The sequence below is a fragment of the Panthera onca genome, chromosome A1 (genome assembly GCF_046562875.1).
Source record: "Panthera onca isolate mPanOnc1 chromosome A1, mPanOnc1 haplotype 2, whole genome shotgun sequence".
In the NCBI taxonomy this organism is placed as follows: Eukaryota; Metazoa; Chordata; class Mammalia; order Carnivora; family Felidae; genus Panthera; species Panthera onca.
The window spans coordinates 214,690,193-214,716,717 of NC_138339.1; the positions used below are offsets into that span (position 1 = coordinate 214,690,193).

General features: G+C 42.2%; 1 long non-coding RNA gene across 5 annotated transcripts in view; it reads right to left on the reverse strand.

Annotated features, from left to right (window-relative positions):
- The window catches only part of LOC132682057 (uncharacterized), a 243,354-nt gene that overhangs the window by 45,810 nt on the left and 171,019 nt on the right, over nucleotides 1-26,525 (reverse strand). For 4 of the 5 annotated variants that reach the window (XR_013550211.2, XR_014137386.1, XR_014137388.1 and 1 more), the window contains 2 exons: nucleotides 17,126-17,498; nucleotides 16,612-17,032 (listed from right to left, as the gene is read on the reverse strand). This is a non-coding gene — a long non-coding RNA (uncharacterized LOC132682057). Of the gene's footprint in view, nucleotides 1-16,611; nucleotides 17,033-17,125; nucleotides 17,499-26,525 lie in introns of those variants that run through there. The other variant, XR_014137389.1, reaches the window with a different exon arrangement.

Here is a 26,525-nt window from a genome sequence, read left to right on the forward strand (position 1 = left end):
GAAAATGGAAAATCCTTAACCTATTTAGGAAGATGCTACAGGCTGGGATTCTCTTGCTTCTGTGCTAAACATAGCTATTGCTAAGGAGAATATGGACCAAAATGTGGCTACACCTCTTTCAAGATGGCGATCTTCAGAAAGTAGGGGCTTCAGGTGGAGGGCACAGAGGAACAACCTAAAGAGCACTCAAAGAACAAAGCAAATCAGGTTCCTATAGAAAAATATTCAGTAAACCAGACTTTCCTTAAGTACACCCATTTACTTCAGTGACTTCTATTGAAGTTATTCAATGATATGGCACAAAAAAATGCCCTAAGAGTATACATCCCAATCCATGTCCATGGCAGTGAAATCATAAGTTTGGTTTAGATACAAAGAAACCTACTTTGAGCTTCTTGACTACCTCCTGCCCACATGGTCTTCCTGCTGATGCCACGGGGCTTACACACATAGGCCCCTGCTGTTCCTCTGGAAAAACTCACCTCTACAGACCTTTCCCACAATCTATCTTCTATTTTCCCCTCTTTGCAATGCTATGGCCAAGGGGGAATCGATACCAAAAAACTCAGTAAAATTAATGTTTAGACCATTGAATCTCAACCCTGGCTGCACGTTGGAATCATTTGGGGAGTCTTGTAAAAATGCCCATGCCTGGCTCCCACTCGGTACCAAATAAATCAGCAGCTCAGGCTGAAACCAGAGCACCGGTTCGTGTTAAAAGCTGGTGCAGGTCAAGACATCCTCCAACCATGAGAGTTATAGCAGTGATTCTCAAACTTTATTCAAATTCAAATCTCTTCTCTTTGAATTTGAACTCTTCAGGAGCCCTGCATTCTTGTTCCCTATTTTGGGGAGGTTGTTTAAAAAAGCCCAATGCCCAAAGTTCACCCTGAATCAGTTAAATCAGAATTCCTTGGGCGGGGGGGGGGGTCGGGGGGGGGCGGTGCGGGGAACCAGACATCAGTATTTTTAAAGGTTTCTTAGGTGCTTCCAAAGTTTAGCCTCATCTGAGAAGCGATGAGTTAAATGACCAAACCCAACTAGAACACCAGGATCTGTTGCGGGGTCACCTGAAAGAGAGAATGCTTCCAAGGCAGGGACAGGAAACCAACAGTGTTTGGCTGGAGCCTGGTTGGAGGTATTAACACATCTAAAGATAGAATGAGTGAACCAAGGGAGGAGGTCTGCATGGAAAGAGAAGTGGGAGTGAGGGGACACAGCTCGCCAAAGGGAGAGTGCCTGGGGAACTGACAGGAACAGCCAGTCCTCTCTATTTGGGCAGGTCCATCTCCCAAGAGGAAGTGAAGCCATGAGCTTAAGAAAATGTGACACCCTTTGACGTTAAAACCATCCCTCTAATATCCCCTGCTCAGGTTGTGTACTCAAGCTGTGTTCTCATTACCATTTGTCTTCCTATTTAGTTTCCCACTGGGAGAGACTGTGTTAGTCAAGGTGACCACAGATGTCCACTCTGCCTAGAAGTTCTTATTTCTCGTCGCAAATGAATAAATTGCGACTTGGTTTATAGAGCAGTCTCTTGAGAGCTTGACTGATGTGAATCTGTCCCTGAGAACTTGATCCACTCTAGCATGTGGACAAAGTCCGGTTTCTAAGTCTGCAAATCAGAGTGGCATCAGCTCAAAATTCCTGGGATTTAGCACAGAGCTTTTTTTCATGATAGTCTCCACCAGGTTGGGAGATCCTGGAAGACAGGGGTCAATGTTTTCTTTTTCTGTGTATCACCAATACCCAGCTTAGTGCAGGGACATTGAAGGCAATGGTGATAGTCTAGCTATTTACACCCATGTCGATGGTCATTGCCCCTTTCACACGACGTGAGCTCTAGCACTGGAGCAGAGTTCTGGAGGCCCCCATGGGGCCAAGCATGAATCTTGTAGGTACTTGGTCTTAGAGAATTCAGGAGGTGCAAGGTGATTGATAGGTCTGGGGCAGATAGGGACACTGGAAAGACTCAGGGTAGTGACATTTTACCCACAAGTATGGAAATATTTTGATATTTTAAAAACTAGTATATCCAGGGGCACCTGGGTGACTCAGTGGGTTAAGTGTCCGACTTCGGGGGGGCGCCTGGGTGGCTCAGTCGGTTAAGCGTCCGACTTCGGCTCAGGTCATGATCCCGCGGTCCGTGGGTTCGAGCCCCGCGTCGGGCTCTGTGCTGACAGCTCAGAGCCTGGAGCCTGTTTCAGATTCTGTGTCTCCCTCTTTCTCTGACCCTCCCCTGTTCATGCTCTCTTTCTCTCTGTCTCAAAAATAAATAAACGTTAAAAAAAATTAAAAAAAAAAAAAGTGTCTGACTTCGGCTCAGGTCATGATCTCACAGTTTGTGGTTTGAGCCCCGCGTCGGGCTCTGTGCTGACAGCTCAGAGCCTGCAGCCTGCTAAGGATTCTCTCTCTCTCTCTCTCTCTCTCTCTCTCTCTCTCTGTCTCTCTCTCTCTCTGCTCCTCCCCCACTCATGCTCTGTCTCTCTGTCTCTCAAAAAATGAATAAACATTAAAAAAAATTTTTTTTAACCAGCAGATCCAGCCATATTGGTGCGTGACAACTAAATATCAGCATTGTTTGTAGGTAACAAATATTTGTTGATTAAATGAATGCCTGTCACTAAAGCATTCTCCCTGTGGCTGGTGGTACTCCATTATCTGTCCACTCCCAGCAATGCCAAAGACTTTCCTTCCCAGAGCTCCGTGACACCAGACCCATGCAGAGTGTGACTAAGCATGGCTTTGGCTTTAGATCACATAACCTTGGGAGCTGGTTGGGTCTGGTGGCTGGGACACGAGGGGTGAGAAGAGAAAGGAGTGTGGCCTCCTCACAGGATTAATAATACAAAGCACAGACTTGCTTTAGCTTTAATTAAAAAAAAAAAAAAGTTACAAAAGCCCCAAGGCCTTTGCAACTGTGAAACTCCTTTGGCAAAATCACTGCTCTTTGCATGGTATTCGAAAGCTATGCACTATCTAATATGAAAGCAAAAAACCCATTCGTCTAATATTTGTAGCAAGGCAGCCTGATCAGATGAGAACGAAACTTCTGATCCCCTTGAGAGTGGAATCTACTGTGATTTCCCAACAAGGCGACTGTCTAAGAACTGCCTTCTTAGCATTCTGCTCTCTCTCCTACATTTGATATTCTGTGAGGAGTGACCACTGAGGGATGTCACTGGGTGAGAACGCTGGAAAACACTTGTTTACCGTGTCATTCCTGCTTTGTCATTCTGCTGGCAACTCATCCATTTCCCTCCTCAGGGCACCTTAAAGGGACATGTGCAACCAATCAAGTGGAAAGATCTAAGAGCTCTTTATGGTTAATTGCGCTGTTACTGTTAAATGTGAAAATATGTCCATTTGCAGTTCATCATGCCATACAAACTTTGGGCCTTTCGGACTTTTCCCTGGCTGCCTTACTCTCCCCACCCCCCCCCCCCCCCGCCACCCCCAGTGCCCATGCCCTGAAATTGTAGTGAACTGTGTCTTGTCTTGCTATTGAGAAATCCAGTCTAGAGTTGTATTTAGAGAAGATAGTTTCACTAATACACAAATTATTTCATAGCTCCTGGGTGCATATAGTTAGAAGAAGGGTTATTGGGCGCCCACTAATGATATCGAAGAGATGTCCAAACAGACCGATGAATACCTCCCATGTTGTGGAACCAAAATACATCTAGAACAGCTCTGAAGGTGGGCCACCACGGCAAGACATTTGTTTCCAAGTTGCCATTTTGGTGTCATCTTCCGGGCATCTCAGAAAGCTCTTGGCCGAGATCGAAACAGAAAAGGTTTCATTATCCAAAAAAGAAAAATCTATTCTATCGTGTGAGCCCGGAGTGAAAAACAGCACGTGAACTCAAAGCTGCCAGTGTGCCCTCGTGCCAGCTGGTTCAATGGGCAGAAGTGAGAATGTTAATAAACACTCTAATGAAAGGAAGTTGTTGGATAGTAATTAACATATGCCATTAGTATCTGTCCCTTTGGCCAGACACGGCAGACAGGCTGAAACCATACATACAAATGAGCGTCTGCTAGGACCGTGCAGGGAAGAAAGGGGGACAGTGTCATTGTGAGTGGCTGGTGTTGTCAGGAGCTTTAAATCACAGGCCACTTAGTAACAAAAACAGGGAAGGCTTTTGTGTTCCAGAACAGTCATGTGACTGAAAGTTTTAAAATTTTAATAAACAGTTTTTCATTCTTGTTTACTTTTCTCTCACCTCAAAACATACTGTTTATAGTTCTTTTTTTTTTTTTTTTAAGGAAAATACTGACTTAGCTTTTTTTTTTTTTTTTTTTTAAATCAATGAGTACAGGGCTGCAACTTAGGGCTTTTTGTTTTTAAACCACAATTTCCTAATCTCTCCAGGAAGAGAGGTGATTACATGAGTCTCATGGGCACCCTGGTGGTTGTATTTCTCAAGATTTACATTATCCCTTTTCTGGTTGACCTAAAATGGCTTCTAAATCATACCAACTACTTCCAAATGCTGCCTCTCACAACGCGGTGGAAAGTCAAAACTGAAAACACAGAGGCCAGTCAGCTTCACTAGCTTCTTTTTGCAATGGGAAACCGAGGCCCAGAAAGGCGAACCAATGTCCCTTAAATCACAGGCCTCGTCTACTGACCGTATGAGTCAAGCTTTTTTCACATCCTAGGCCACACTGTCTCATTGCTGGATTCTCTCACTTTGACCAGGACTCAAAGGCACATTAAGAAGAGACTAAACCACATGTGGATGCTTCTTCATGTGTGTTGATTTGCTGGGAGCACACACATTTGGGGAGAAAACTCAACATTTCAGAAATACCAGGAGCAGTGACGCTTGGTACTATTTGGCAACGAGATGTTACGAGGAGTGAAAACTAGAAAATCTAGCAGGAACAAAGGAAAAGCAGAAAAAGAAAAGAGTCAGAAAATTTACAGTAAAATATGAGTTGACAAGACAGACTGACACCACAAGTACGTAGGTAGAAGCCTCTGGAAGAGGTGGTTGTGAAAGTTAACAATTTTCCCAGTAAGTTAATTTGAATGACTGATTTTAGGCGTTTGTTAGGCTGCCTTACTCTCCCCACCCCCCCCACCCCCGCCACCCCCAGTGCCCATGCCCGGTGCTGACAGCTCAGAGCCTGAGCCTGCTTCAGATTCTGGGTCTCCCTCTCTCTCTCTCTGCCCCTCTCCCACCCACTCTGTCTCTCTCTCTCTCTCTCTCAAAAATAAAAAAACATAAAAAAATTTTTTTTAGGGGGCACCTGGGTGGCTCAGTCGGTTAAGCATTTGACTTCAGCTCAGGTCATGATCTCACACTCCGTGAGTTCGAGCCCCGCGTTGGGCTCTGTGCTGACAACTCAGAGCCAGAGACCGCTTCAGATTCTGTGTTTCCCCCTCTCTCTGCCCCTCCCCTGCTCATGCTCCGTCTGTCTCAAAAATAAATAAAAACATGAAAAAAAAATTTTTTTAAGGGGAAGGATTTGAATAAGTCATTTATACTGTAAGTCTGTGGGCCTCACCTTGGCCCCCACAAAGCCCTGGGTATATGTTCATCCAAAGGTTCATAGACCAGATTACAAATGTTAGTGCTTATAACGACCCTGGACATGACTGGGTACAACTCTTTCATTTAATAGACAAGGACACTGAAGCACAGATAAGAAAATAAGCTCTGTTCGAGGTTCTATGGAAGGTTCAGGGCAAAGCCTGCCCTCCAGGGCTCTGTCTCCTATACCAACTTTGCACAGAAGCAACCAACTAAATCTGGCTTTGAGCAGGAACTATTTGAGACACGTATTAGGAGGAGAGATGAACTGAGACAGCTTTATCTAAAAATTAGAACCAATGAGTAACTTAAGTATATCCCTCAAAATTGTTTACGAATGCTTATAAAAACAGCGGTGTTGATTAGGTGTCCCTTCTGGAGGCTCAAATGTGATCTGAATTGAACACACTGAAATATGGCCACAGTGGCCTGGCTTAGGCATGAGAAAGAACAGTAAGTGGATTCCAGCCTGCGCTCCCAAGCTCGAATCCTCTCCTGAAGGGGTTTCCCACAGGAGAGAGAACCATGTGACCCTGATTAAGGAGCCATGGTGACTTCCTGGGGGTGTGTTACCGTGGGGTTGGCAGTGACCGGTGCACATTCTGCAGCAGCGGGGACCGATCCTCACAGAGGACGGTGGCTTCGGCTTGTGTGCGGCCCCCTGACCGCTGCTGCTCTCTAGGTTTCTGAGGCCCTCTGTGTGTTTACTCACATTCCAACACGCTTCTGCCCAGCGAGTGTCCTCTCTCTTGAAAGGATTCGCTGCTGCTGCTGCTGTTGCTGTTGCTGATAATTGCAAACATAACATGCACTCATAACAAATTCAAGTAACACAGAAATATAAAGAATTAGAACTGAATAGTATCCCTCCCTTTCCCCCACTTGGTGCTTCCTCTCCAGTTCCTTTTCTTACAGGTAAGTGCTACTAACAGTTTAGTGTACATATTCTTCCAGACAAAAATATATTATATATAAGTGTATGTGTGTGTATATATGTATGTGGATGTGTGTATATATATAATTTATGTTTTTTATTTGCATTCACGTGCACTTATATAAAGTTTTCCCCAACATAAAGTGCATCAAACCACATGTATTATTTTGCACTTGCCCTTTTCCCTTAACTACATATTACGCATATTTTCCCATGCTGGTACAATGCGTTACAAGATGTGTGCATACTCTGGGGCACCTGGGTGGCTCAGTCGGTTGGGCGTCCGACTTCGGCTCAGGTCATGATCTCGTGGTTTGTGAGTTCGAGCCCCGCGTCGGGCTCTGTGCTAACAGCTCGGAGCCTGGAGCCTGCTTCGGATTCTGTGTTTCCCTCTCTCTCTGCCCCTCCCCTGCTCATGCTCTGTCTCTCTCTGTCTCAAAAATAAAACATTAAAAAAAAAATGTGTTCATACTCCAGTTGCTTTAATGAGTGCCCAACTGATGAACATTTAGGTAGTTTCCAATTCTTTGTTCTATAAAAATAACCTCCAGGGGTGCCTGGGTGGCTCAGTCGGTTAAGCATTCAACTTCAGCTCAGGTCATGATCTCACAGTTCGTGAGTTTGAGCCCTGTGTCGCCCTCTGTGCTGACAGCTCAGAGCCTGGAGCCTGCTTCAGATTCTGTGTCTCCCTCTCTCTCTCTCTCTCTCTCTCTGCCCCTCTACCACTCACGTTTTTTTCTCTCTCCCAAAAACAAAAAGTAAAACACTAAAAAAAAAAAAAAAAAATTAAAATAACCTCCAATTAACATTAGGTAACTTTCCTAATTATTCTCTCCCACCCCACTGCTTAAAGCTCAGTTATATAAGTGCACCACCATATCTCAATCCTGTTATAAACTATGACACTTCAATTCTGTGCTAGTTAAGTAACTGCTGTGCCAAATGAGGGGATGAATATGAGCATTAGAATGTCATAAAAAATCAAAAGATATTAAGGGATTAATAGCACCGTTTGTTATATGTGGTCTTGTCTGGTGTTTTGGCCTATTTTCTCCCCTCAGACAGCTGCTACATTTTACCTGTATTTTCATAAAAAAAAAAATTAACCTAAAAAATTCAAACCAAGTTCATGTAATTAGTTTCGTTACACATCTCATCGGCCACGTGAGTGGCCGAGCCGACACTGCTGAGCTCTGTCCCACGTCTCCCTCACCGTGGACTCTATAAATATTAAACCAACCACAGAGGCTAAGCTGAACTACCCAGGGAACATGCATTCATCAGACCTCCATGGATCACCCACTTTGTACAAAGCCCTGAAGGCTTAACCAAAAAAGAATACGACACAGTCTCTGCCCTCCCCAACCTTGGCTGTAGTAGAAAAGATAGACACAGGGGCGCCTGGGTGGCTTGGTCGGTTAAGCGTCTGACTTCGGCTCAGGTCATGATCTCACGGTCCGTGAGTTCGAGCCCCGCATCGGGCTCTGTGCTGACAGCTCAGAGCCAGGAGCCTGCTTCCGATTCTGTGTCTCCCTCTCTCTCTGACCCTCCCCCGCTCATGCTCTGTCTCTCTCTGTCTCAAAAATAAATAAACGTTAAAAAAAAAATTAAAAAAAAAAAAAAGAAAAGATAGACACAAAACACCAACTAGAACACGCAAAATGAATGAATTAAGTGTATGATGGAAGAACAAGTAAAGGGCATGCGTAGGACACAGGAAAGCTCTGCGTTCAAAAGAGAAGTCACAGGAATGTGGGCTTGAACTAGGCCTTGAGCAGAATTTTGACGGCAGTGTGGGTGGTGGGTGGAAGGGAGAAGTTTCAGGTTCGGGAATAAGGACACAGGTGCGAATGCAGATAACCGTGTAAGGAGCAGTGAAGAGTAGTGATGCCCTCTGCCTGGGAACCAGAGGCTACGGAGGGATCGAGTGTGAGGCTGGAAAGGCACTTGGAGTTGAACTGTGGAAGGCTCTGAATGGGACAGTAAGGAGTTTCTGCGCTATTCAGTAGGCAACGGTGTTCCGCAGTGGGTTCAGAGATGTGCTCCATCCCCTGCTGTGGGAAAATAATCTGAGATGGATCGTGAAGAGAAGCAAGAGACTGAAGGCAAATGGTTGGGAGATTTTTTGCAGTAGTCGGGGGGAAAGGATCCTCTTTCCAGCCCAGGTCCTCTGCAGATTTGTCCATCCGTGGCAGAGTTGTATTTCAAATACCAGCTCATAACAATTAGATCGGCCATGTGTACCAACGCATGAAGAATATCTTGTGCTGCCACCAGTAAAAATGAAAATGTGGCACTATCTGGAGAGCGTTTGGTTATAGAAGGTATGAGAACTGGAAAAAAAAAGAAACGTGGGGCCTTCCTCATATCATCAAATGCCCCATCCTTGCAGTCACGGCCCCCTTCCCTCTCTACGTGACACGGTGACTTCTCTAGAACTTCATAACAATGAACTTTTACGTTGGTGTCTATGTGTTAGTTACCTTGCCAACAGGTAAGAACCGCCCTATATTCCTAGCTCTCTTACCCAATATTCAGCAAGCATCAAACTGTGTCTGCGTTCCCTGTTCTCCTACCCTTTAATATCGAGCGCTAACAAGCATTTTACAGGCATTATCTAATTTTGTAACACAACGGTGTTACAAGCTCATCCAATATGTGAGTACCCACTCTGAGGTAGGCAGCAGGAATACAGTGATTAGAAGTGACAAAGTCACTGTTCTCGTTGAGCTGAGCCGACACTCAAGTGAGAAAGACAACAGCAAATACACGCATGGCTCTGTAACGTCACGCCAAGTGGCGGTGAAAACGAGGTTGAAGAATGAAGCAGAGGAAGGGGATGAAGGGGATAGAGAAGGTGGGGGGGGGTAGCGGAGGAGCAGCAGGGAAGAGGGGCCTGGATTGATAGAGGAATGAACCATGCACAGATCTGGGGGAAGAGCATTCCAGGAAAAGTAACACCTGTTGAAAGATTGAAAGACAACCTGGCCACTAGGCTCCAAACTGTCTACTGAGGTGAGTGAGCAGGTGTAGGAAGAAAAGTGAGGAGGTCGGGGCGGCTGCAGCGATGTGAGCAAGAAGCGGGATGAGAGATCGGCGAGGATCCAGGGGCCGCCTCACACGGGGCCTTGCAGGTTTGGGGGGTTTTGTTCTGAGGGCGATCAGATGCCACTGGAGGATTTGAGTAGAGAAGTGACATGATCTGGCTCACAATTATGATTTCTGTTTTACAGATGAGGAAACTGAGGCTCAGAGAGGTAAGTTCCTTGCCCAATGTCATTCAGCAGGCAGGCTCACGTCCTGTCAGTGTGAGTCTCATCCTGTTCTCTTGCCCGTTCGGCTCGCTGCCTCCTTCCTCACTCAACCACAGGTCGGCTCAGCTCACACCCACCTTCAGTTCCTACTCCAGGCAGGAAAACCAAAGTCCGTGGGGCTAACATTCCCTGCCCCTGCAGTTACTCGCTTGACCATCGAGCTCCAGCCCCTCTGCCTGCCTTGACCCATGCCAGCCGGTCTGACTGCCAGACCCTTGTCTTGCTTCTGACCGGAATGACTTCCTGGTTCTCAGCCTTAGGCTGCTTAACCCCTGCAAGCACTCTCAGGACTGGAGGAAAAGTGGCAGTGGTGTTGGCTGTGGCATTAGAATGTTTGGTCCCAAGACCTCTCGCTCCGCCACTTGTAGCCACGTGGCCTTGGGCAACTGACTCAGCCATTCGCAGCTCCAGTTTTCTCATCTACTAAACTGGACGATACTCCAGCACCTCACGGGGGGTTGTGAGGACGGAGTCTCTGGCACAGGCTGGGCGCTCGGCAGAAGTGAGAAGGGAGACGTTCTTCTCGACTGCACTTTGGCACTTCTGTCTCCGACACAGGGTCTGGCTCTCTACCCGGCTCCCCTGGTGGGTCCGGGTCTCCATTCCAAGCAGCTCCCCCTAATATTGCACGTTTCAGGTCGATCAGATGGAAAACCTTGTGAAAAATACTTAGAGGAGGAAGGGAGAAGTGGCTTCACCAAGAAAAGAAGTGAAGTTGTCCATCTCTTTTCGTTTTCATTCAGAACGATTCGAACCACCACTTTGGAGCCATATGCTCTTTTTTAGGTTTTAGCAAACTCACAAGGTATAGGAAAAACATAACATGTTTTATAGATCTCTAAAACATAGGACTGAACATGCAATTCTTAGAAGTAATCGATGCCAAAGAATATATGGTGGGTTCTTAGAGTTCTCAGAATTACTCAGTTACTTAATTACCTCCATGTACCTTTTGGTAGAAGTTACTCAAAAATATACTCATTTTTAGGGCTAATGAATAGCATTTGGAATATAACTTATGTGTTATGATTGAACTGAGTATGTCATGCAGAGGAATGCCTCCATGATTCTCATCTTTTATTTTCTTATTATTTTTAATGTTTATTTATTTTTGAGAGAGACAGAGAGAGACAAAGAGAGAGAACAAGCAGGGGTGGAGCAGAGAGAGAGGGACAGAGGATCCACAGCAGGCTCTGTGCTGACAGCAAAGAGCCTGATGCGGGTCTCGAGCTCATGAACCGTGAGATCATGACCTGAGCCAAAATCGGACACTCAACTAACTGAGCCACCCAGGCGACCCCCTTTTTCTCTTTTATTTTTTTTTTTTATTGTTTCAGATTCTCGTATTTTAAAAAACTTTATTTTTGCATAATTTTAGACTTAGGAAATTTGCAAAAATAGTCAATCCAGAGAGTTCTCATATTGTCTTCGCTCAGCTTCGTCCAGCGTCAGCACCTTACCTAATCACGACGCAAATGGCAAAATTAAGAAATTAACATTGATACAAAACAGTTAACCAAGTTACAAACTTTAATCAGATTTCCCAAATTTTTCTATTCAATGTCATCTTTTTTTTATTCCAGAATGTCATGGCGCTTTTAGTTGTCACGCCTCCTTAATCTCATCTAATCTGTTATGGTTTCCTGGTCTTGTCTTTTGTGATCTTGACAGTTTTGAAGACTGTTAGGTATGTTGTAAAATGCCCCTCAATTCGGATTCGTCTGTTGTCTTCTGGTAATTTAAAGGTTATAAATTTGAGAGGTGAGGTGCCCTTGTTGTTGCGTCCTATTAGGGAGTAGATGATATTGACGCGGATTCATTTCCAGGTATGTTGACACTGATCATTTGGTCACAACAATGTCTGCCAGGTTTCTCCTTAAATTTTCACGTACTAATTTTAGCATTCATTATGTCGTTCTTTCCTGTCACAGTTATTCCTGTGGTATTCAAATGAGTCTCTGGTTTCCTTCATTTGTTCTACATTTGCTGATTTGAATTCTTCTGGGAAGAAGAGTTGTCATTTCTCTTCTACCCATTCACTGACGGCACTACAGACTCATGGCTATTTATTTTGTTCTTTGTGTTATAATCCCATATTGTTGTTATTTATTTTTTTTTTTTTCCTTAAATCATTCCAGCTTTGGCTATTGAAAGCTCGCTCAGGTTTCAGCAAGCCTCCCACGCTGGTTTTTGGAGCACGTTCCTACTTTGTAGCACCACAAGATGCTTCAGGCTCATTTTGTATTTTCCCTGCCCCAGCCCTGGAACCAACCAGTTCTCTAAGGAGCCCTCATTCTTCCTTTTGGAGAGTGGTGTTTAGAAACCAAGATCTGGGTGGGTGAGCTCATTTTTATTGGAGTGTCATTGTTTCTAGGCCCTCAGTGAACAGAACTAGGAAATAATGTATTTATACTAACGAAGGCATGCACATACATCTATATTTGCTTCTGAATACATCGAATTCAGTGGCTCTCCACGGGGGTCAATTTTGTCCCACACCTGGATCCCCGGGGATATTTGTTAAAGTCTGCAGATATTTTGGGGTATCACAACTCAAGGGGACATGCTACTGGGATCTAATGGGCAAAGGGTGGGGACGCTGCCAAATATCCCACAATGCACAGGCACAAACAACAAAGAATTATCCAGCCCAAAATGTCAATAGTGCCAAGGCTGAAAAGCCCTTATCTGTCTAAATATATATTAAAAGTACACCATACATGAGTTCATACTGATGCCTCTGACCCAATCCGGCACCGCAGGGTTGGCCCTTTGCTTATTGCTTCTTCCTCCAATCTGGCTGTCACTATCGATGCTATATTTGTTTGTTTGGTCAACTCTGGTATGCAGGTAAAGTGCTTTCAAAATTGCTAACCCATACCCTGTAGGAGATAGTTTTACTCACTAGAGTATATTCTAATTTTGTGTACAAGTCATTTTGTCTTTAGCCTTGTAGTAGCCAGTCACAACACTATTTCCAAAGTTATGTAAGTTGTCTCTTTTCTTCCCCCCACCCCCCCCCCCCGTCCCCAAGCATGGATATATCTTTCACTTGTCATATCGTTACGTTCATTTGCCACAGTCTGCATCCATCCTGGGCCTTGGACAGTCGGGCAGATTTTTCCTTTTACTTACATACAATAAAATTCATTCTTTGGATGATACACTTCTATGGATTTTGGCAAATGCAGAGTCGTGTATCCTCCACCGCAGGAACATCGGGACAGTTCCATCAACTTCAGAATTCCTTTGTAATCAGCCCTTCTCCCATCCCAACCCCTAGCAACCGTCCTTATAGTTTTGACTTCTTGAGAATGTCCTGTAAATGGAATCAAACAATATGCAGCCTTTGGTTCTGACTCCTTTCACCACACAAAAGATGTTTAAGGTTTATCCATGTTGTCGTATGGACCAATAGCTTGTTCCTTCTTACTACTGAGTAGTATTCCACGGTGTGGGTATATCAGAGTTTGTTTATGTATTCATCAGCTGAAGGACATCTCAGCTGTTTCCAACATATGAGTAAGGCTGCTGTAAACATCCAGGTAGAGGTCATGTGGAAGCCTAAATTTTCAGTTCGCTTAGGTACCTATCTAGCAGTGAATTGCTGGGCTGTATGGTTAAGTCTATATGTAACTTTATAAGAGACTGGCAAACTGTTTTCCAAAGTGGCTGTACCACTGTGAATTCCTGCCAGTAAAGTATAGGAGTTCATCCTTATCAGCCCCTGGGGTTCCCAGCTCTTTTCTTTTTCTTTTTTATGCCATTCTGAAAGCATGTAGTGATAGTATTGTGATTTCGGTTTGGATGCCTCTAATGACTAATGATGTTGAGCATTTTCCCGTGTGCTTACTTGCCACCTGAATGTCTTCTTTGGTGAAGTGTCCATTTTGCTTATCCTTCTGCTTGTTTTTTTAAAAAAACATGTCCCCCTTTTATGGACATAAAACTCTCACACCCTCTCCTGTTTCTGAAATGGCCACTTATGGGGGCTTCCCTCACTCTACCCTTCCCTACCATATAATCACAGACTCCTCTGGCTACCTGCACCTGCCAACATGACTTGTTGAATTTTACTTTTCACAGTATGTGTGAAAAAATGCAAGCATTTTTTATCTATAGATATAAAAGTTTACTTTCATTTGATCTGCTTTGTCAATCACCACTCCTAAGATTCTGATATGACTCCCTAGAGGATATGGTTTCAGTACTCTGTCTCCTAATGACATGGTCCTTCAGTATTACCAAGAGAGTTATGGAAATGAAACGTGCTCTTTGGCATCACGAAGGTGCCAGAAGAGCTCAGTGTAGTGTTGGTGGATTTCAGTGCAGGTGTCTCAGATCATGTAGAGTGGAATTTGCATGAGCACGTTGGAGATAAGGAGAATAATTTATTTCCATGGGATATCTGATTTCTGGAAGTCTTCGGACCAACCTCACTGCCTAGAGTTAAATTTCATGATTAAAGTTAAAATGCAGTTATAATTATAATTATGAATTATAGTTATAATGCAGGGGAGGGAAGGGTACCATGTGCCAAACACTTGGTATTTATTAATTTGTGTAATCCTTGCATCTCTGTGAGGTCATTTACCCCCACGTGACAGATGAGGGAACTGAGGTTGTGCAGGTTACAGAGCAAGTGAATTACAGGACCTGGGCTACATCCCAGAGCTGCCTGACTCCAGAACTCTCATTCTTTCCACAGCATTGTCTTACTGCCTCGTGGATGTAATCCATGTGCAATATCAGAAATAATATTTTAAGAAACTGGCATTTTAGAGAATCACAGAGACCCAGAGAGGTGGGAGCCTGCTCTGATTGGACTTGAGAAAGACAGAACTTTTCTGTTTTCTGACTCTCCCTCACTTGCTTTCTGAACACAAGACATAATTGAATATTATTTTCCTTGAGTTTGCTGCTCTTTAACAGTGGTATCCAAACCTCTTTGATTGCTTATCCCATAAGTAAGAAAAGGTTTGAGCATACTCGCTCATGAAACGTTTATCTACTTATAAAATTATAGACATGTAGAATTCCATTAACATATTATGTATGTTTAAAAAGTTACAAAAATAGAAATTTGAAAGGGATGAGATAAAGATAAAATCATCAGATTACTGCTCTCCCTAGTATTTTTAGTTGGGGCCATGTGATGAACTAGATTGTCCTTAATTTTACCATAGTTTTACTTCACAAATAAGGGAGGTGTCTGCCCTACCATATTCCTGTTGTTTATTTGTTTGTATTTTGATATTAGCTTTATTCTCTGATTACAGTAGAGACATGCTTTCGTGCCATTAGCCTATTTTTATAAGGTTTAGTTTTATCAAAACTAGATGATAAGACCTGTGATTCCCTGCAGCCTTTCACACGAAAACTACAGTGTGTCCCAGTACATTAAAACCAAAAAATATATATGGTGATGCTATTAATCTCTCCACATTATAAGATTCCTTCAAGTTTTCTCCTCTATAATCTAGAACACTTGACCTTCTGGCATGTGGGCTAAGATAGGGGAACCTGGGTCAGCCCACTTATTAAATATTAGGAAAGTTTAATTTCTGTTTTGTTTTAGATAAAAAAAAAAATCTAGGTTCAAATAGTTTCTTATTTTCCCCGGAAGATTGTCTTGCATGTCCACTAGGTACAAATAGTTCATTTTAGGGAGTGCTGATCTATAAAGTGGGTATATGTTTCACCCAAATGGGGAAACCTGGGGTCAATAGTATGACTTCTATTACATATTGTTGAATTATTCAATGAAAAGGTTAAAATGCCTTCAAGAACAATACTATTGCATCTCTATACTAGTCTTGCTGCAGGATTTGAAAGATTCTAGGAGAGTGGCTGCCAGTAACGGAAGCAGGGGATCCAATTAAGTATGAGCTCTCTGCACTTCTGGAGACAGCCTGTTTCCTGGCATACTTTTGACATGTGCTCAGATCTAGGACAGCTGGAGGAGGCAGCTACTTTGTTGGAGCTTCTACTGGTCATAGAACAAAGATAAGCCTAGATCCATTCTGAATATTCTTCTCAGAATTCTCTTTCTCACCTCTAGATAGCTAAGCCATTTCTTTTTTTTTTTTTTTCTTTCTTTCTTTCTTTTTTTTTTTTTTTTTTTAAGTAGGCTTCTGCCAGCGTGAAGCCCAACGCAGGGCTTTGAACTCATGACCCTGAGAATAAGACTTGAGCTGAGGTCAAGAGTCGGATGTTTAACCAACTGAGCCACCCAGGCACCCCTAAGCCATTTTAAAAAATCTACTTGCTACAGAACAAGCTGACTGAAGTCCCCAAGATGAAGAACACCCCTGGGCTGGTCCAGATAAGATCATCCCAGGCCAGCTCATAGGAACAGCCCCTTGGAAAGCCTGAGCTGAGTTTCAACCTCAACCCAAGGGTTTTGGGTGGAAGTGAGTCAACATCAGGAATGCAGTGAATTCTCCATTCAGCCCCAAGTCAGTCACCATGGCAAATAGCAGTACAGCCATGGCTTTTGTTCCACCTCCTTTCCAGCTGCAACAAAGTGACCAGTGGAAACAGGGACCTAAGAGAAGGAGGAGGTGAACTCGAGTTAAACAGGGAGCCCTGGGACCAAGTAAACCACGACACTGCTTTCAGGCCTGGCCTACTTTCGTTCTAGTGAAGTGAAGTACTATATGGCTTTATTGGGAATCTCAGCTATATATATATTATATATAATATATATAATAGTCCTTAAGTAGAAGTAAAAGAAACATGAGATAAAAGGATCTGCAACTTAAAATGCTTTCAGAAATCCACAATTCAACAGAAAGAATACAATTGAAATGACCTGGAGGAAAAGAAGTCTCCAGTTTCTAAAGTAGGGTTTGTGTCAACTAGAACTTTTACAGCTAAGGTGAGCCAGTTAGCAAATCGACATATCCTTCCACTGGAAAAAAAAAAATTTTTTTTCTTTAATCACATTTACTTCTTTGAATAGGACATTCTCATACACATTTTTATTTAAAGTCGAAAGTTACAGCACAGCATATAGTGAAAGTCTCCCTCCTTCCAAACCATCCCTGGTTCAGAGAGACGCTGGGACAGGTCATCTTTATTGGCTCACAAATATGTGACTTACGGGTGAGTTAGTCTGGCTTATGGGTAAGGGCGACAATCCAAGAACTAATCCCAGCAGAATGGAAAAGTTGCTAATGATGCCCCTCCCCCTTTAAGGATTCTTCCATGTATGCACCATGTATCAGCAGCCACATTACCTTTAGACATAAAGCACAAGTGAAAACCATAGAGGTTGTCAGTACTCAGGAGAACAACATTTAGGCAGAAAGGGAAAAGATAACATAACTTACCTTCTTTCGATTTTCTACAGGATGTTTGGAGGTTCTTGACGATGAGGATCTTCCTGTAAGTGTTTGAGTTGGGTTTGGCATCTGGCTTGACCTGAATTGCCCAGACACAGCTGGCCCTAATTATCATGAAATCACGTGTGACAAGAAAGGCTTCTCTTGGTTTTGGAATGTTCCAAACGATCGGGTGTAAAATCTAGTCATTTCCTATTAATTTTTCCTTTCTTCTGATATACGTCTAGACTCCTCCAGCTATCAGGCTCAGCTGTATAAAAGAAGCTCTTCACATTCCAACCATCGCTCTGGTTCCAGATTCCAGGAACCCAAGAAATAATTAGTTTGAATGACTGCCAGTTAATCTTCTCCATGGCGGTGCCTGAAAGAGAAGGTAACACACTTTTATTCAGTGCCTGGTATTTTACATGCTTTATCCCACTTAACGATAGACGACCACCCATTCCCCACATTTCCAAGGTAACAAATGTCATGAATCGGAACCAGTAAAGCCTTACAGCTGTGGTATACGCATCCTGATCCCAGCCATTCCAGAAATCATCTGTAACTTAGAAACAGGGTTGGGGAGTCATATTTACTAGGCAAACATGTATAAATGTACCCTTATAAATGAGTACTTGAAGTTTATCAGGTGTCACAAGCACTTCCAGTGTGGGTGATAAAACCTTGTGATGTCTCCATGTTAGAATCCTCTGCACCAGTCTCCCCAGAATAATTCACTATAACTTAAATAAATAAATGCCTGTGACTTGGGCATCATGACAACAAACAAATGTCAATGGAGCGTGGTGATTTCTCTCAATCAACTCACAGACTCTTGGGAGGTTAAAGTCTTGCAAGGCCAGTGTTTTCCAAAGTTCTGTCATTTGCATAATGGCTTCATAACTTTTTAAATGGAATTTTTTGAAATTGCGCCAAAATTATTTTGCATATAGTTAAGGATGAAATAGTTCTACAGTATTTGTTACAAAAAATAAAATTGCACTCCACCTCTTGAAGTTACCATTTTCAATGCTTTTAAATGATTATTTTCATATTTGCCTTCAGTTCTTTATTTTTTTTAATTTATTTATTTTGAGAGGGGGAGGGGCACAGAGAGAGGAGGAGAGAGAATCCCAAGCAGGCTCCATGTTATCAGAGTGGAACCCGACACAGAGCTTGAACTCATGAACCATGAGAACATGACCTGAGCTGAAATCAGGAGTCCAATGCTTAACCAACTGAGCCACCCAGGCACCCTTCAATTCTTTATTTTTAAAAGCAAACCTGGATATTTATATTCAGTTATTATTATTATTTTTCATTTTAGCAGTATCTATTGACTTCCTTCTATGGAGGACTCAGATGAAGTTTAATTTCAACATTCCTTGCCCACATCCACTTTCCACCTTGCCCATTCTGCTAGGCAATATTCAGTTGACATGACTTCAATGGTGAAACCACTATTACCATCTGAGCCAAACAGGAAACTGTGATTAGTTTTCCTTGTCTGCACAGCTCTTTGTTTTCCTTGGGAAACCCTTTACAGAGTTCATCACAGCATGATAGCGGCGCTTGGGTGGCTGAGTTGGTTGAGCGTCCAACTCTTGAATTTGGCTCAGGTCATGATCCCAGGGTCATGATCAGGCCACACTGAGTGTGGAGACTGCTTAAGATTCTCTATCTCTCTCTCTCTCAAAAAAATAAATGAAAAATAACAGTAGTATGGTTTGGTAAGATTTTTTTGACACACATTTCACTAATGTATCTCCAGACTTCCCCGAGCTGCATACATCTTCCCTCAGCATTGATGCCCATGGTATTCCAACAGTTTCATCTTCTTGAAGAATTCCCTCGTGGAGTCTCCTGACCATCTGAGTGAGAAGGGGCTGGCGTCTGGCTCGGCAGCTTGATGGAGGGTGTCCTACTCTTTCCTCAACAGACTGTCAAGCACACTTGTCCTGTTTTCAAACCTATTTCCCCACCTTTGCTTCCAGAAGGAACTGATGCTACCAATTCTGAGGTGTCTCAGAGGTTCTGGAATGAAAATCAGGTTATCTCTCGACTTCACCCGCTGCTGGCTTCAGAGTCAACTCGTCTGTTCCCCCAAGTCCATCTGATATCTACTTTCCACAGTTCTGTTGCCAGGATATTTCTCTCATTTTGTTTATAATATTATGAGCAAATTATGTGCTATTATAAATGCTTTTAAAAAATATTTCTAAACCCAGCATTTTATTTTTATTTTTTATTTTTTTTTATTTTATTTTATTTATTTATTTTTTTAATATATGAAATTTACTGTCAAATTGGTTTCCATACAACACCCAGTGCTCATCCCAAAAGGTGCCCTCCTCAATACCCATCACCCACCCTCCCCTCCCTCCCACCCCCCATCAACCCTCAGTTTGTTCTCAGGTTTTAACAGTCTCTTATGCTTTGGCTCTCTCCCACTCTAACCTCTTTTTTTTTTTTTTTTTCCTTCCCCTCCCCCATGGGTTTCTGTTAAGTTTCTCAGGATCCACATAAGAGTGAAACCATATGGTATCTGTCTTTCTCTGTATGGCTTATTTCACTTAGCATCACACTCTCCAGTTCCATCCACGTTGCTACAAAGGGCCATATTTCGTTCTTTCTCATTGCCACGTAGTATTCCATTGTGTATATAAACCACAACTTCTTTATCCATTCATCAGTTGATGGACATTTAGGCTCTTTCCATAATTTGGCTATTGTTGAGAGTGCTGCTATAAACATTGGGGTACAAGTGCCCCTATGCATCAGTACTCCTGTATCCCTTGGATAAATTCTTAGCAGTGCTATTGCTGTAAACCCAGCATTTTAGACTGATAATCTTTTCAGATTTTCTTCTCTGTCTTGGTATTGTGTGGACTATTGTTTACATAATATTTGTTTTTATATTGACTTGAGTTTTACGTGTTAACTCATCCTAATCAATAATATTTCTAAAGTTATGGTTGGCTATAGTTATATTCTCTAAAACAGTTATATTTTTAAAAATACATCTATATATATTAAAAAGAAAAAAAATGTGCTATACTACCAAGGGTATGCACTCCACTTAGGGAAGCATTACTCTGGTCCAAGTAGAAACTAAGGCCCATGGAGGTCACATGGCCTTGCTTTAGGTCTAGCTAATGGCAGAACTGGGACATTGTTGGGATCTCCTGAATCCCCTTTGTTCTTTATTCCCAAGTGAGGCTGCCTGTGCCTCTGTCTAGGTGTACTTATTAACCATGTACCTTCCTTCTTTAAGCTGTCCAGTGCCACTTAACATGTTATACCACTATCAGATGATCTGGCCACCAAGTAATAGACCTTATTCAAGCTCATAGTTTCAAACATAAGCCACGTGTAGTCCTGACTAGGGAGACACGTTGGTGGAAAAACTAATGAGGTCAGTCAGTATTATTTTCTCCTCCTCTGACAAGAATGGTGAGTTCTTAAGTAAGCAACTTTTCCATCACAGTTTCCAAAAGTCTTATTCATTCTACAGTAAATAAGGAAGGGCACCGGAGAAGTATATATTCTTCTCTTTGCGAGGTGTGGGACCTCCAAGTCACAGAGACCTTACATGTTTCCCCCCCAACAGAAGGTAGTACAGTTTGTAAGTGGCAGAATCAGTTTGTAAACACAATTTTGTCCAAACCCATCATTTAAATAGAAATGGCCTGACGCCAGGATTGCTTCAAGCATAGGAATTCTCACATAGTTTATCCTCACCAACAAATTCCACAGTACCAAATTTAGCTTGCCGAGACCAGCACGATGCTGAAAATACTTCCTTTGCTATTACTTGGCAATGTTTAATAGAACAGGAGCAGATGTTGAACTACAGAGACAGGTTACATTTTGAAATTACAAATACCACTATAACTAAAGCCAGAATGAAAGACACAAATTTGAGAATGATAAAATTACTGAATTAGCTCTACAGAGGGTTGTTTTGTTTTGTTTTGTTTTGTTTTGAACAGGACATGATTTGTGTAACCTATTTTGGTCCCGATAGGGGACACATTACACTTTTTAACTTACAACAGTCTAACTTCAAATAATATCATTCCATTTTAAGTATAGCCAAAGAATCTTACAACAGTATACTTTGATTTCTTCCTTCTTATCTTTGTGATATTTTCATACATTTTTGCTTCAACAGATGTTATGAATCTCACAATACACTGATTATTTTTGCTTTAAACAATCAGTCATCATTTAAGGAAATTATGCACATATTTATCATTTCTGGCACTCTTCGGTCATTTAAGTAGATCCTTTTCTTGTGTGGTATCCTACCTAAAAAATTTCTATTAATATTTCTTATATTGAAGAACTTCTAGTGATGAAACGTTTGAAAAGTTTTCATTTCACTTTTATTTTTGAAATGTTTTTGCTGGGCATGAAATCCAAGATTGACAGTTTTTTCTTTTAGCACTTTAAAGATGTCACTCCATTGTCTTCTGGATTACAGTTTGTAACAAGAAATCTGCCGTTTTTGTCATTTTTGCTTCCAGGTATGTGATTTGTCCCTTTTCATCTGACTGTATTTGAAGATTTTCTTTTACCACTGATTTTCAACAATTTGATTATCATGTGTCTTGGCATGGTTTTCTTAAATTTTTTTTTAATGTTTATTTATTTTTGAGAGAGAGAATACACACTGCCAACTGGGGAGAGGTGGAGAGAGAGGGAGACACAGAATCCGAAGCAGGCTCCAGGCTCTGAGCTGTCAGCACTGAGCTCAACACGGGGCTTGAATTCACGAAATTCATGAGATCCTGACCTGCGCCCACATTGGACGCTTAACCGACTGAGCCACCGAGGCACCACTTGGCATGGTTTTCATAATGCTTATTCTGCTTGGTGTTTGTTGAGCTCCTTGAATCTGCCAATTTATAGTTTTCACCAAAGTTAAAACATTTTTATTTATGGTTTCTTCACATATTTTCTCCCCACTCATCACATCATTTTCTTGGCACTTTAATTATACAGATACAGTGTATTTGGATTATATATGTATAGCCCACAAGTCACTAACCTCTCTTAATTTTTTCAGTCTCTTTTCTCTCTATGTTTCCATGCGGATAGTTTCTCTTGCTCTGTCTTCAACCTCAGTTATCCTTTCTTCTGCAGTATCTCATCAACTATTAATCTCATCCACTATTTTTCATTTCAGTTATTGCATTTTTCATCTATGTATGTGCCATCTAGGTATTTTTTTATGTTATCAGTTTATCTTCCCATCCTGTATCTGTTTTCCTCTACTTTCTTGTACATGGGTAGCATATTTAAAATAGCTATTTTGGGGTTGCCTGGGTGGCTCAGTCAGTTAAGTGTCCAGCTCTTGATAATGGCTCAGGTCATGATCCAGTGGCCATTAGTTTGAGCCCTGCATTGGGCTCCACAAGGAGCATGGAGTCTGCTTGAGATTCTCTCTCTCCCTCTCTCTCTCTGTCCCTCCTTTACTCACAGTCTCTCTCTCAAAATAAATAAATAAATATTTAAAAAGATAAAATATAATAAAATAGCTGTTTTAATGTTCTTATCTAATTCGTCATTTCTATAATTTCTGGGTCTGTTTCTATTGATCAGTTTTTCTCTTCGTTGTGAGTAACATTTTCCTGCTTCATTGCATGCCTGATAATTTTTTACTAGATGCCTGACACTGTAGTTCTATATTGTTTGCTGGATTTTGTTGTATTCTTTTAAGTAGTGTTGAACTTTATTATGGCACAGGGTTAACTTACCTGGGAGAAATTGGATCCTTACAAGGTTTGATTTTAAGCTTTGTTGTGGTGGGTCCAGTGTAACCTTTAGTTCAGGACTTATTTAGTCCCACTACTAAGTGAGCCCCAGAAAATGTTCAGCCTGCTGCTTTCAGGTAGTTTTTCCTCTCAGATACTTTCCTTTTGTGTGTAGATAGATCAGTACTCAGCTAAAGTGTTTTTTATTGTTGTTGTTGTTTGTTTTTTCTTTGTTTAGTTGATTAACATACTGCACAATATTGGTTTCGGGAGCAGAATTCAGTGCTCATCACAAGTGCCCTTTTTAATACCCATCACCCATCTAGCCCATCTCCCACCCACGTCCCTCCATCAACCCATAGTTTGTTCTCTATCATTAAGAGTCTCTTGTGGTTCGTTTCCCTTTCTCTCCATTACCCCTTCCCTTATGTTCATATCTGTTTTGTTTCTTAAATTCCACATGTGAGTTAAGTCATATGGTATTTGTCTTTCTCTGATTGACTTAATTCATTTCAGCTAAAGTTTTGAAGTGACCCTTCTGCAGATCTCTGGAGCTTGCTCTCTCTCTGTAGCTCCGTTTCTCACAGCCTGATCCATAAATTCTAGTGCCATCAACTTCCTTTCACCTGGATCTCTAGTTCCTCACTGCAATGAGACTATCGAGTTCTGTTCCTCCCTCCCTGAACTGCAGTCTGGAAATTGCCTCCAGGTAGCAAGATGCAACAATTGTAGAACTCACCTCTTCCCCCCACCTCCTATCCCCTCTCAAGGTCATTGTTCAATGCTGCCTGTTGTTTAATACCTGAAAACTATGATTTCATATATTTTGTCCAGTTTTCTCGTTATTGAAGGCAGGAGGGTGAATTCACTCCCTGTTACTCCATTTTGGCCATGATGCAGAAGTCTTTGATCCCCTACCGTGAATGTCTGTGGTTAGAGAAATGCTTTTTCTTTTTCTTTTTTTTTTTTAATTTTTCTCAAGCAGGCTTCTATCCCCTTCGTGACACATGCCAGATCCTTAAAAGAAGGTGGAGTCAAACCTTTGGTGTTCCAGGTTGATTCTCACCAATTCACTCACATACACTTTATGTGGTTTTCATGTTTAGATCACCACAAATCATGATTATCTGGAAACCAGGAACTAACTATAGTTGCTGGAAATGATCTATAATCAAAGTTGTGAGAGGCAAGAATGTTCTCAAATGCCCTTCTTTTTTTTCTCCTTCCATGTCCTGGAGCCCCTACTCCTTGAATTTAGGCACTTAGTGGCATTTACTTAGTTCCCTGATTCTCCAATATCCCTTCTAGAAGCTTCATATCCAGATACATCCTGTTTCAAAATTATATTGTCTTCTTTTTTTTTTTTTTAATAAACCAGTCAAACTCCAATGATCTCATAAGCTTAACCCATCCACTGAAAGAAGCCTGAAGGCAGGAACTAAATCTTATTTTTGGTGTTTCACCAGTGTCAGGAAAATCATCTGACAATGGAATGATTTAGAAAGAGGTTCTCTCTATGGTCTAAAGCTGTGAAGCTAGTAAAAAGTTGGAGATCTTGGTGGCCATTTCTGCTACCAGGGAGGAAGAGTGACAATGGAGGCCACCACATAGGAAATGTGCAGAAAAAAAGAAAACACAGAATACTGTCATAAGGATGTGATCGGGGCTCTTTGATTCAGCTACATAGATTTACTCTTAGATTTCCCAAGGCCTGTAATTTCCCATTTTTACCCAAATTAGTTTTAATTAGGTTTTTGTCACCAGTGGGTTTAGGCAATCTTTTATATCAAACACCAAGATGGGATTGAAGTATAGGGAAAATGGCTCATGTCTTACAATTGTGACTTACGATTGTCATCCCATAAGCTGCTGTTAACCCATCTGAGGCAGCTGAGCCTCAGGTGGTAAGGATCAGACGAAACCCAAAGTCTACCCGGAACACTGGAGGACCAAGCCTGGACAACTGCAACCTCCGAGGTCTTGTCACTTTCAAATGCTGCCAAATGTCCCTCAGAGGGGGTGGGGAAATGGGCAGAGGCACTTCATGCTAGCTTGAACACAGACCAGAATTTCCCTTTCTGTGCCCCAAAGTGCTATTAACAAGGTGGAGTGGTTGTTTCACATTTCACAGTGTTTCTATTCCCTGAGTGCTTGTGGAAGCTTCCCTCTATTCTACCAGTCTATCAGGTTAAGCCCTGGGAACTATGGGCACGTATGGGGGTGGCTAGAAGAGAGGAACACTCCACAGCCTCAATGCTGATGGATTGGTTAGAAAAAGCATTTCAGCCTTCGTTTTCCCTGGTTGGCTTTGGCCTCCTCTCCCAGTCGTCCTTTGGCAGAGGTGCAGAATGCTGATGAGGTACCTCTTGGACCTCTTCCAGATGGGTCTCTGATCCAGGTACTTAGGTGAGAGCTGGCGGACAGTTAAGTGGGCCATGTAGGGGAGTCAAAGGTCTCCTAGGTCAAGGGGCTGGGTCTCAGCTCTGCCACTGATGGACTAGTAGAGAGGTCTCAATGAAACCAAAACAAATAATCACGCTTCCTTTTGTAAAACACCCCAGGATGTTCAAAATAGCACAGGGTTATATTGCCTTGTCAGTAAGAGTTAGCATAATGTGTTTTGCATATCAACTCCATCCCCCGGTTGCTAAGATGAATTTGGCAAGAACCACATCACTGACAGGCAAATCATGGTAAAATGTGTCCTAAACAGAAAACTTTTAAAAAATGAATATCGCAGGAAGACCAATAATAATGAACATTTTTGCGGATAATCACTATGTGGTAGGTACTTTCAGATATGACTTTTCCATTTCTGCAAAGAAGAGGTTATTCCCATTTTACAACACAGAAAGTGAGCCCCAAGAAGTTAAATAACTACAAAACTAAAACCTAAAATGTCTAGAAAGAATCTTTCTTCTACATCACAGTGCCTGTTGCTATACCCCAACAGCTAATGGGTACCTTACCCCTGCCACTCACACAAGCATACACGACGAAGGCAAATAAGTCCCTTTTCCTAAGGAAACTTGCCTTCCTGCCTCTATTTTCTAACTGTCTCTAAAACTCTGAGTAATTAGCCTCTTCCTCTCCATATTAGATTGTGGTCTCTGGGACTGTGTCACCAAAACTAAAGCAGTGGCAATTACCAGAGGTACACACTCGTGCTAATGTGACAAGCTGGCTAATAGCCACTTTTCATTCACTGTCACAAGGTCCTTTAATCTCCAATGTTGTTTACTTAATTTTTTTATTTTGATAAAATATACATTACATAAAATCTACCCTTTTAACTATTTGTAAGTAGTACAGTTCGGTGCGTGAAGTGCATTCACTTGTACAACCGTCACCACCACCCGTCCACGGAACCCCTCATCTTCTGTTTGGCAATGTCCTCAAGGTTCATCCATGCTGCAGTGAGCGTCAGAATTTCCTTCCGTCCTGAGGATGAATGATATTCCACTGTGTGTATACACCACATTTTCTCTATCAATTTACCCTTAGATAGACCCAACCCACTTTTCTTTAAGGTTTATTTTTGAAATAGAGGTAGGAGAGAGGTAGAGAGAGGGGGACAGAGGATCAGAGGCAGATTCTGTGCAGACAGCAGACAGCCCAGTGTGGGGCTCGAACTCACGAACTGTGAG